The sequence below is a fragment of the Triticum urartu genome, chromosome 1, assembly GCF_003073215.2.
Source record: "Triticum urartu cultivar G1812 chromosome 1, Tu2.1, whole genome shotgun sequence".
NCBI classification, from domain to species: Eukaryota; Viridiplantae; Streptophyta; class Magnoliopsida; order Poales; family Poaceae; genus Triticum; species Triticum urartu.
Genome location: NC_053022.1, coordinates 49171229 through 49181617, shown reverse-complemented (window position 1 = coordinate 49181617; position 10389 = coordinate 49171229).

Genomic DNA, 10389 nt, shown 5'->3' with positions numbered 1-10389 from the left:
TGCACTAGTTCAAGGAGTCACAAACCCTCTTGTTGGTAAGACAAGGGACAAGGTAACCTAAAGTTTTCATGGACATCATCTTGTGTGTGCATCACTCTATGTCTATGGATATCCTTGTTTGTTCCTTGTGGGACTAACCCATGTAGGTATTGAAAGTGCAATTCACTCAAATGGATAGTCCAAGTGATCTACATCAACATTGAGCATCCACATCTTCAACATCTACATGAAGTCATCATCGACAAAACCCAAGGTTAGTTCATCCCTCTAAGGGGGGATATCACATCTAGGGGGAGCTTTACTCTAAGACTTGAGCTAAAGCAACTCTAAAGATGTGAATACAACAATGCTTTATGTAAAAGTGGTAACCCCACTTGAGCTTAAACGATGAGTATGACCTACGATCAAGTGTTCTCACTTGACTCCTAAGTCAATATACTCATATATAGATGACCTAGTCATCGCAAATTGCTTGATAGATGCTAGAATTGTTTGTGCATGCTTTGCCACATATTTCATTTGCCATCTTATTGTGTGAGCATGTTGGTTGCATATTTTACTCATTCGAGGACATCCACTTGTTGTTTTGATTGTTTGGCTTTATCCTCTTTTGCCAAGTGGATGGACAAGAATGCCTAAGAACCTCCTCTAGCCATCTATGCTTTTCTCGTCTCAAACTCTATTCATGCTGCATCACAAAATTTGATCAAGTCAGATTCGAACCACTCTGTGTGAGGAGCGCTCGGAGTCCCCGATTCGTCATAGACTTAAACTTCCAAAACCTCTATGTGATTCTCGGTCTGACCGATTCCATACTTTCGGTCCTACCGAGATCATTAAGTTGATCTAGGTTTTTGATCTCGGTGCAACCGATTTGAACTTTTCGGTCCCACCGAGTTGCAGTAACTGCCCGCAGTTATGCATCTCGGTGCCACCGAGTCGTTCCACTCGGTCACACCGACAGGGTCGGGCTATATATAGTGACGGGCAAAATTTTGGAAATTTCTCCGAAACCTCTTCGCCCGCGCATAGCTCGCTCTGCCTCCTGGGTCTCCGGATCGTCCTCCTTGCCACCAGCCGCCTCCAGTCGCTGGTCTCCGCCGCCGTCAACGGAATTCTATCCCGCCGTTGCCGCCGTAGCGAGTCTCCGCCGAACTAGGGTATGGACTCGACCTTTGTGCTATTCTTCAATCCGATTCCTAGCACATTGTGATCATCATGATTCTTGCCATGTTTGATGAACTCCTATCCAGTCAATGAACTCGTAGATTAGGTTTAATTCGAAAATTTTAGGGTTAGGTTTCCGCCGAAACCATCTCGGACCCACCGAGTTGAAAAACTCGGTCCCACCGATTTGGCTTATGCCATTGCACAAGTAAAACTCGGTCTGACCGAGAATTACTTATCGGTGTGACCGATTTTGAAACCCTGTGAAACCCTAGCAGTCTCGGTGCCACCGAACTGTGACTCGGTCTGACCGAGTTCACCAGTTCTGGTGCCAACACTGCTTCGGTGTCACCGAGTTTGAAAATCGGTAGATCCGAGATGATCTCAGTGGGAAACTAAAACTAGGTTTTTGAATTATTATTTTGCAAAAATCTCAGCATTTTGTGATGCTCATCCACTCTATCTCATCTATAATCTATTCACAGGGTCAGCAGTCAGTTTGCATCATGTCAGACCAGAGTGACAGCCAAAACTTGTCGGAACAGCAAGTGCAGTTGAGTGAGGGCACTAGCCCCTCAAGTTCCTCAGATGATGGCAGCAAGAGCACACCCAGCAACCTACCCAAAGCTGCCACTAGACAAAGGAGGAAGAGAACCTCAGATTCTGAAGATGAGGACTATGTGGTAGAGGAAGAGGCCACATCAAAGAGAGCTGAGCCAGCAGCAGGCACAAAGCCAGGCCTGAAAATCAAAAGGCCAGCAGGCAGGCAGCCCATGTCAAAGGCTAGAGCTTCAACTGTGAAGCCTGCTCCAATTGAGCCTGTTGCTGCTGAGGGCAAAAAGAGGAAAGAAAGAGTGAAGAAGACAGTGGCCAGAGTGCTTGGGAAGGCCTCCATCATGGTAGATGAGGAGGAGGAAGAAGAAGAGGTTGCTGCACCAGCACCCAAGGCTCCCAAGCTAATGGGAGATGCCATAAGGTCAGGGACAACTACATCCAAGCCCAAGGAAGCACCCAAGGCTGCATCTAAGCCTAAGAGTGCACAAAAGAGAAACACTAGAAGCATCCCATCCACTGAGAAGAACAAGGCCCCAGTGCCTGAAGCTGCAGAGAAAGAGGAAGAGAATGTCCTTCGGAAGCTCAAGCCCAAGATCCCAGACCACAACGATGCTCATCCTGTGGCTGAGGACATGAAGCTCAGGAGAGACTCAGGGCTCAGAAAGTGGAGAGAAGCAGATCCGTATGCTTCTAGGAGAAGAACTGCTGTGGATTACAGATTTCATACCAAGGAGCAGCAGGATTTCTATGAGACTGTTTTGCTTGACAAGAAGCCAATTGTGTGTGATATGAGGTGGGTCGACTGGACCTACATCAAGGACAATGAAGAGTACTTCCCTGGAGTATTTGACAGCTTTAGTGCGTGTGGAGTTGCAAACTTTGTTGGGAAGAAGCTCACAAAGTGGAACGAGGAGCTAATCATGCAATTCTACTCCACAGCACACTTTTATCCGGATGGCAGGATCACTTGGATGTCAGAGGGTACAAGGTACCAATCTACTGTTGAGGAATGGGCGAAGTTGATCAATGCCCCAGAGGAGCAGGATGATGACTTGGACATTTATGCCAAGAAAAAGATGGATCACAACTCCATGTCCAACATGTACAAGGAGATTCCGAATGAAGCACTTGACACGTTCAAGTTTGGCTCAGTGCACTATCTTCTGTCAGGATTGCCTACGATCGACTGGATCCTTAGGCACACTCTTCTGCCCAAGTCTGGAGATCACAAGATGATCAGAGGTCACGCGATCAATTTGCTTCATGTCTTTGACGTGCCTCAGAAATTCAAAGTCATGAGCCTCATAGTAGAAACAATCAAGAGGACTGTGGAAGATCAGAAGCGGAGCTGTGGATATGCCCCTCAGATTCAGGAGCTCATCAACTCCAAGATGGGCACGGGCATATACCTCTTGGATAAGGAACACCTGCCCATCCATCCAGATTTTGAGGATAACCAAGTGGTCATGACTGAGAATAAGCCATCATCTGCCCATGCACAAGCTCAGAAGGAGAAGGCGAAGAAGGAGAAAGCTGCCAAGATGCCTACTCAAGCGGAGGCATCTGATTACTTCCTGAAAACCAAACAAGAGCAGCTTGGTTACCTGATTGCGTCCACCCTGCGGATTGAGCAGAGTATCACCACCCTGACTCAGAACCAGGCAAGTTTAGAGAGGATCATGGAACAGAGGTTCTATGACTTGGACATCAAGGTGACAGAGATACAAACTGCCGTGGAGCAGCTCCAGGAGGACATGAATGAGAGGAGAGGCAGGACCACGACTGATGCTTTTGCGAGGGTGCCACAAGGTCCGAGGTCGTCTGCACTGCCAGTTGCTGACACCAGAGCTACAACGTCTGCGCCAGCTACAGCCTCCGTTCCACCAGCTCCAGCATCCACTTCAGCCTCGACTCCGACCACGTCTACCGAAGGCTTCGTCCTTGGAGTGCTTCGGACTCCACCACCACTTGAAGATCAAGCCTGAGCGTCGACTTAGCACTATGCATTTTCTAGGAACTTTTTGGTAACTTGTTGCCAAAGGGGGAGAAAATGTATAGATCATAGGCTTCGAGAGAGAGTGTTGCTTCTATTCTCTCTTGTTTTTATTTGGTGGTTTTTCGAACTTTGTTTGCTTGTGTGTGAGATACTACGTCCTTATGCCTGTGAGACATCGATGATCAAGTGTTTGATCATAAGCTACACTTAATGTTTGCTTAATGATTGCTTAAATATTATCATTCTATCTATTGTTTGTGATCATTCACTATTCTTGGTGATGAGTGCATGTATTTTAATCTTATCATTTTTGAGCGCTCCACCAAGATGTATGTGACATGGAAGAGTAACCCATGATTCTAACTCCTTGTGCATTTGCAGTCCAAAGCAAATTTTAAATATGCACAAATTCAGGGGGAGCTCTTATTTGTCACATACTTCTCAAAGCGATGATATATTTCATGCTTATTATCATTTGTCGAAACTTTGATCTATATGTTGTCATCAATTACCAAAAAGGGGGAGATTGAAAGTGCAACTATCCCTAGGTGGTTTTGGTAATTCATAACAACATATAGCTCATTGAGCTAATGCTATTTCAAGATCATTATTTCAGGAAGCTCAATGATTGGCATGGCATGGATATGAAAGTGGAACCCTCAAAATGCTAAGGACAAAGAATTGGCTCAAGCTCAAAAGTTCAAGACTCTTCATTTTATATTTTAGTGATCCAAGATCACATTGAGTCTTTAGGAAAAGCCAATACTATCAAGGAGGGATGAGGTGTTGCTTAATGAGCCTCTTGCTTAATGTGCTTAATGATATGCTCCAAAATCCTCAGCTACTTTCCCATATCCACAAATGACCTAAACCCTAAGACAAACTCGGTCATACCGATTCTTTCATTCCGGCGCCACCGAGTTTCACTTGTCATTTGCCACTGCCAAACCCTAGCAATTCGGTCCCACCGATAAGGTTCTCGGTCTCACCGAGATGGGCTTGCAAACTCTCTGTTTCCCTTTCGTAACTTTTCGGTCTCACCGAAAGAGCGAATCGGTCCCACCGAGAATGCAATGTAAACTCTCTGTTTCCTTCTTGTAACTTTTCGGTCTCACCGAAAAGAGCGAGTCGGTCCCACCGAGTTTACTTGACCAACTCTCTGGTTAGCTTATTGCCAAACTCGGTCTCACCGAGTTTGTGCAATCGGTCTCACCGAGATTACGTTATGCCCAAACCCTAACCGAATCTGTCCTACCGAGTTGCATGTCAGTCCCACCGAAATTCCTAACGGTCACTAGGTTTACTATTTCGGTCAGACCGAGTTTTTTGATTCGGTCCCACCGAGATTGGTAAATTGTATGTAACGGTTGGATTTTGTGTGGAGGCTATATATACCCATCCACCTCCTCTTCATTAGTAGAGAGAGCAATCAGAACACATACATCATTCCAACTCATATGTTCTGAGAGAGAACCACCTACTCATGTGTTGAGACCAAGATATTCCATTCCTACCATATGAATCTTGATCTCTAGCCTTCCCAAGTTGCTTTCCACTCAAATCTTCTTTCCATCAGATCCAAACCCTATGAGAGAGAGTTGAGTGTTGGGGAGACTATCATTTGAAGCACAAGAGCAAGGAGTTCATCATCAACACACCATTTGTGACTTCTTGGAGAGTGGTGTCTCCTAGATTGGCTAGGTGTCACTTGGGAGCCTCCGACAAGATTGTGGAGTTGAACCAAGGAGTTTGTAAGGGCAAGGAGATCGCCTACTTCGTGAAGATCTACCGCTAGTGAGGCAAGTCCTTCGTGGGCGATGGCCATGGTGGGATAGACAAGGTTGCTTCTTCGTGGACCCTTCGTGGGTGGAGCCCTCTGTGGACTCGCGCAACCGTTACCCTTCGTGGGTTGAAGTCTCCATCAACGTGGATGTAGGATAGCACCACCTATCCGAACCACGGGAAAAACATCCGTGTCTCCAATAGCGTTTGAATTCTCCAAACCCTTCCCTTTATATTCTTGCAAGTTGCATGCTTTACTTTCCGCTGCCAATATACTCTTTGCATGCTTGCTTGAATGGTGTAATGATTGCTTGACCTGTCCTAAGATAGCTAAAAACTGCCAAGAACTAAAATTGGGAAAAGGTTAAGTTTTTATTTGGTCAAGTAGTCTAATCACCCCCCCCCTCTAGACATACTTTTGATCCTACACATATGGATCTGATAGTGCTCGAGCACCACGTTGAAGAAGGCAGAGAAGGGAGGAAGCAGGCCAGCCCAGAGGGCGTCAATGAAGATCGGGATCTCGGTGACTGCCCGAGCCATGCTGGAGCGAGACGAGCATGGGACGCACCTTGCCCATGGCCTCGTCGCTGAGCACCCGAGGCCGGATGAGCACCGGCTCGAAGGATGGAGGCGCAGTTGGCGAGGACATAGGTTTCTTCCCCTTGTCGGCTTGTTTCGACGCCATGGCGGCAAAGCGGGCGGAACACTGGTTGGACTGGGAAGGCGGAACAGGGCGTCGAGGAAGCAGGGAGATTGGAAGATTGGAAAGCCAGGCGCGGAGGGGGAGGAATAACTATGCAAGAAGCGGGGCCGCATAGCCAGGCGGATTCAAAGGCAGCGTGGGGAAGCGGAGATGCCCACGTCCAATCAACCGCCATGCGTCAACCGAGGCCACAGGCTTTTGGGGCCCGCGGCGCTTCGAGCTTGACCCTTGGCTTCGCCGCGAAGCCAAGCCCGTGCGCACCTTGGGCCCGGGGGCTACTGTCGGCGTTCTGGGAACGGGGGTCCCCAGACTTGCCTGCCTGCGGCCCGCGGCGTGGCTGAGCCAGCAGGCCGTACGGCCCATCTTCACCAACAAAGCGCCCCAAGACCCTCGCGAGGGGCCAAGCCTCGCGAGGCGGACGACGCAAGACCTCCTCTGGAGTGACCTAGCTAGGCAGGCTCATGAGGAGCGGAGATATCAAGGCGAGGCGAACCTCACGAGGCTCTCGTGACGTGAGCCGTGACGATCGTCCTTGTTTCCTCTTTGGTGCAAAGGGGGCAAGCGCAGCCGCGGAGTACCGATGCATCAGGCAAAGGTTGCCATTTCGGTGCAACAAGACCAAGACCAAGGACTGCAAGACGGAGGTCATCGTGGAGCCCAGAACAGCGTCACCACCAGAACTTTGTGCAGGCGAAGACTACTTTTGTCAGGATAGCTTGTACTAGCTGTCCCCCTTCAAATTAGCCCGCCATTGTTGGCTCCCTTCCCGCTCGATATTTGGGAAGAGGACCAGGGCCTCTATAAATAGGACTAGCCACCACAGTAGAGGGGACGATCGGATCTTAGTTAGAGAGGGGACGATCTCATCTCATCTTGAGAGAGACCACCCCCCACACACAAGCTCACCGAGCTCAAGAACGCCTCAACCTCAGGAGGCCGTTCTTCCCTTGTATTGTTCATCATCAGCCCAAGAGGCAATCCACCACCACACTAGAGTAGGGTATTACACCACAACGATGGCCCGAACCAGTATAAACCTTGTGTCCATCTGTGTTGTGAGTTCGTCGAGTTCGTCCGCAAGATCCTAGCAAGCTAGAGCGTAGATCGATTGAAGGGAAAGACTTCGCGTGCACCCCAGTGTTCGAACCTTAAGGGTTGCCGGGACCCCATACCCCGACACGGTTTGACCGATAAAGATCTTCATAGAATATGTAGAAACCAATATGAGCATCCAGGTTCCGCTATTGGTTATTGACCAGAGATGAGTCTCGGTCATGTCTACATAGTTCTCGAACCCGTAGGGTCTGCACGCTTAACGATCGATGATGATTGGTATTATGAGTTTATGTGATTTGATGTACCGAAGGTTGTTTGGAGTCCCAGATGTGATCATGAACATGACGAGGAGTCTCAAAATGGTCGAGACATGAAGATTGATATATTGGAAGCCTATGTTTGGACATCGGAAAGGTTTCGGATTAGTTCGGGCATTTTTCGGAGTACCGGGGGGTTACCAGAACCCCCCGGGGGCTTAATGGGGCTACATGGGCTTTAGTGGAAGAGAAGAGGAGGCGGCCAAGAGGTGGGGCGTGCCCTCCCCAAGCCCAATCCGAATTGGGAGCCCCCCCTTTCCTTTCTCTTCCTCTTCCCTTCCTTCCCCCTCCTAGTTAGACTAGGAAAGGGGGGAACCTACTCCTAGTAGGAGTAGGATTCACCCCTTGGGCGCGCCATAGGAGGCCGGCCGGCCCCCTCCTCCGCTCCTTTATATACGGGGGAGGGGGGCACCCCATAGACACACAAGTTGACAATTGTTTTAGCCGTGTGAGGTGCCCTCTCCACAGAAACACACCTCGATCATATTGTCGTAGTGCTTAGGCGAAGCCCTGCGTCGGTAACTTCATCATCACCGTCACCACGCCGTTGTGCTGGTGAAACTCTCCCTCGACCTCAGCTGGATGTAGAGTTCGAGGGACGTCACCGAGCTAAACGTGTGCAGATCGCGGACGTGCCGTGCGTTCGATACTTGATTGGTTGGATCGCGAAGACGTTCGACTACATCAACTGTGTTACTTAAACGCTTCCGCTTTCGGTCTACGAGGGTACGTAGACACACTCTCCCCTCTTGTTGCTATGCATCTTCTAGATAGATCTTGCGTGATCATAGGATTTTTTTAAATACTACATTTCTCAAATAAAGTTGAGACACTTATTTTGAGACGGAGGGAGGGAGTACTATGCTAGCAGATCACTAAAATATACTTCCGAAAATTATAAGTTTTTACTCCTAAAACACAATTGTTTAGACAAAATTTAGCGAGCAGCATGCCTTCTTAGTAAAAATAAGCGAGCCGTTCGACTCTTACCCGACCGCACTGCAGTCGTTGGAACCCGCACTGCCGGCCATTTGCCACCTAGGTGATCGAGAAAATGAAACCTCCCATCACCCCACACCTCCAGTGACCCTCGCTGACGTCGGAATCCTGCGTTTCGGACTAGACGGAATTTCATCGTGACGGTGCCCATAGTCACATCCTCCTCCTTCACGGCGTTGTTGCTCCTAGCACGGGCAAGGGCCATGTTCAGGGTCCCAGCTTCCGTCGGCGTCGGTGCCACCGGCCGAGCCACCCTTGTCCTCACCATTGACTTCCCGGGTTGGTCGAGCTCATCCACGATGGCACCACCAACCGCCTCGCCAAGCGAGCTGGTCAACCTAGCGTGATCAACGAGCGCCAGGATGCAACCCTACCGGAGCTAAAACTGGCGTCAACCGGGAAGAGCGCGTGCACACTGCAGGCGTCGTCTAGGGTGAGCTCCACCTTGCGGGAGATGGCTCAATATTTTGACACTTTCACATGAGTATTTATTTGGTTGTTCGAAGGGTTTTTATGGTTCTCACCCTTTTTAATGATAATCTATGAAGAACAAATAGACCTTATTTTCCTACTTGATGTGTATGACCAAACACTTTTCGAAGGAAGTCAGCCAATACCCTTGTCATTGAAGCAATTTGGAGCAACTTTCCTTTTAAGTAAACTGTCATTTGGCGCACCAGAGAAGAAGACAACATCTTGTATGAGCATGACGTACAAGCGATTGTACAAGCCATCATCGCCTCCCCTTATCTATCCAAATAACTTTTGTGAAAAGGAGAGGACGATCAGAGGCCATTTAGTTGGTTATTCAGAGATTGAGATCGATGATCATTCATACTATTGTGATACTTTGCGATATTATCGATATGATTCCTCCCCGTTTAATCTACGTGCATGTTTATTGGTTATTCCCCTATCACGTGTAAGTAATTCCACATAGGCGTGAGAGATGTGGGGAATAAGTGAGATTCATTTGTGCCCATTCTATATGTCCTTATTTGTGAAACTACTATGATTGATTATTTAGTTGTATATATGTAGTGAGCACAATGTGTGTTGTCCAAATTAAGGGCTCAGACAACATGATCCAAAGACCTACACAAATTTTTTGAGAGGTAAACTAAACTTTATTACTCAATTGTAAGGTTTATAGAAATCACAAAAGGGCCATGAGGTATGACCATCCACATGTGGCAACCCGCATCTAAAGAAGACAAAAATTTGGCTAAGTTGTGAGCTTCATAGTTCATGGCTCGACCTTCAAATATAAACTAGCAGCTAGTGAATTCTCTTGCCCGAGTAATGACTTCTCTAATAACCGTGCCATATCTTTCATCGGTTCCATTTGTTATCTCCGAAACAACTAGTTTGCAATCAAATGCATTAAAAACTTGATCCAAAGATAATTCAAGTGCAAGGGCTAGGGCTTCTCAGCAGGCGAGTGCTTCTAGAGTAAAAGGATTTATAATGTCGGAAAAGACCGACACAGGTAACACATATCGTTCAAGCCAGCCTCCCCTCCTCTTTCTACTGGGTCATGGCCATGAGCGCTTGGTATTATATGTCACTTGTGCGCCACTTTGTGGGAGCAACTAATTAAGGGGTGCCACTTCGGGGGAACCCAGCGGACACTTTTGGTGGGCTAGGAGTGCCTTAATTAGTTGCTCCCTCAAAGCGACGCGCAAGTTTCCAACCGCCGCCATGTGCCGCACGCTGGGTGCACCTCATAGGAGCATGCCTTTTTCTCTTTTCTGCACACATTTTTTGGGTTTTGACTCCCAGCCCATCAAAAGTGCCTGTTGGGTTCCCCC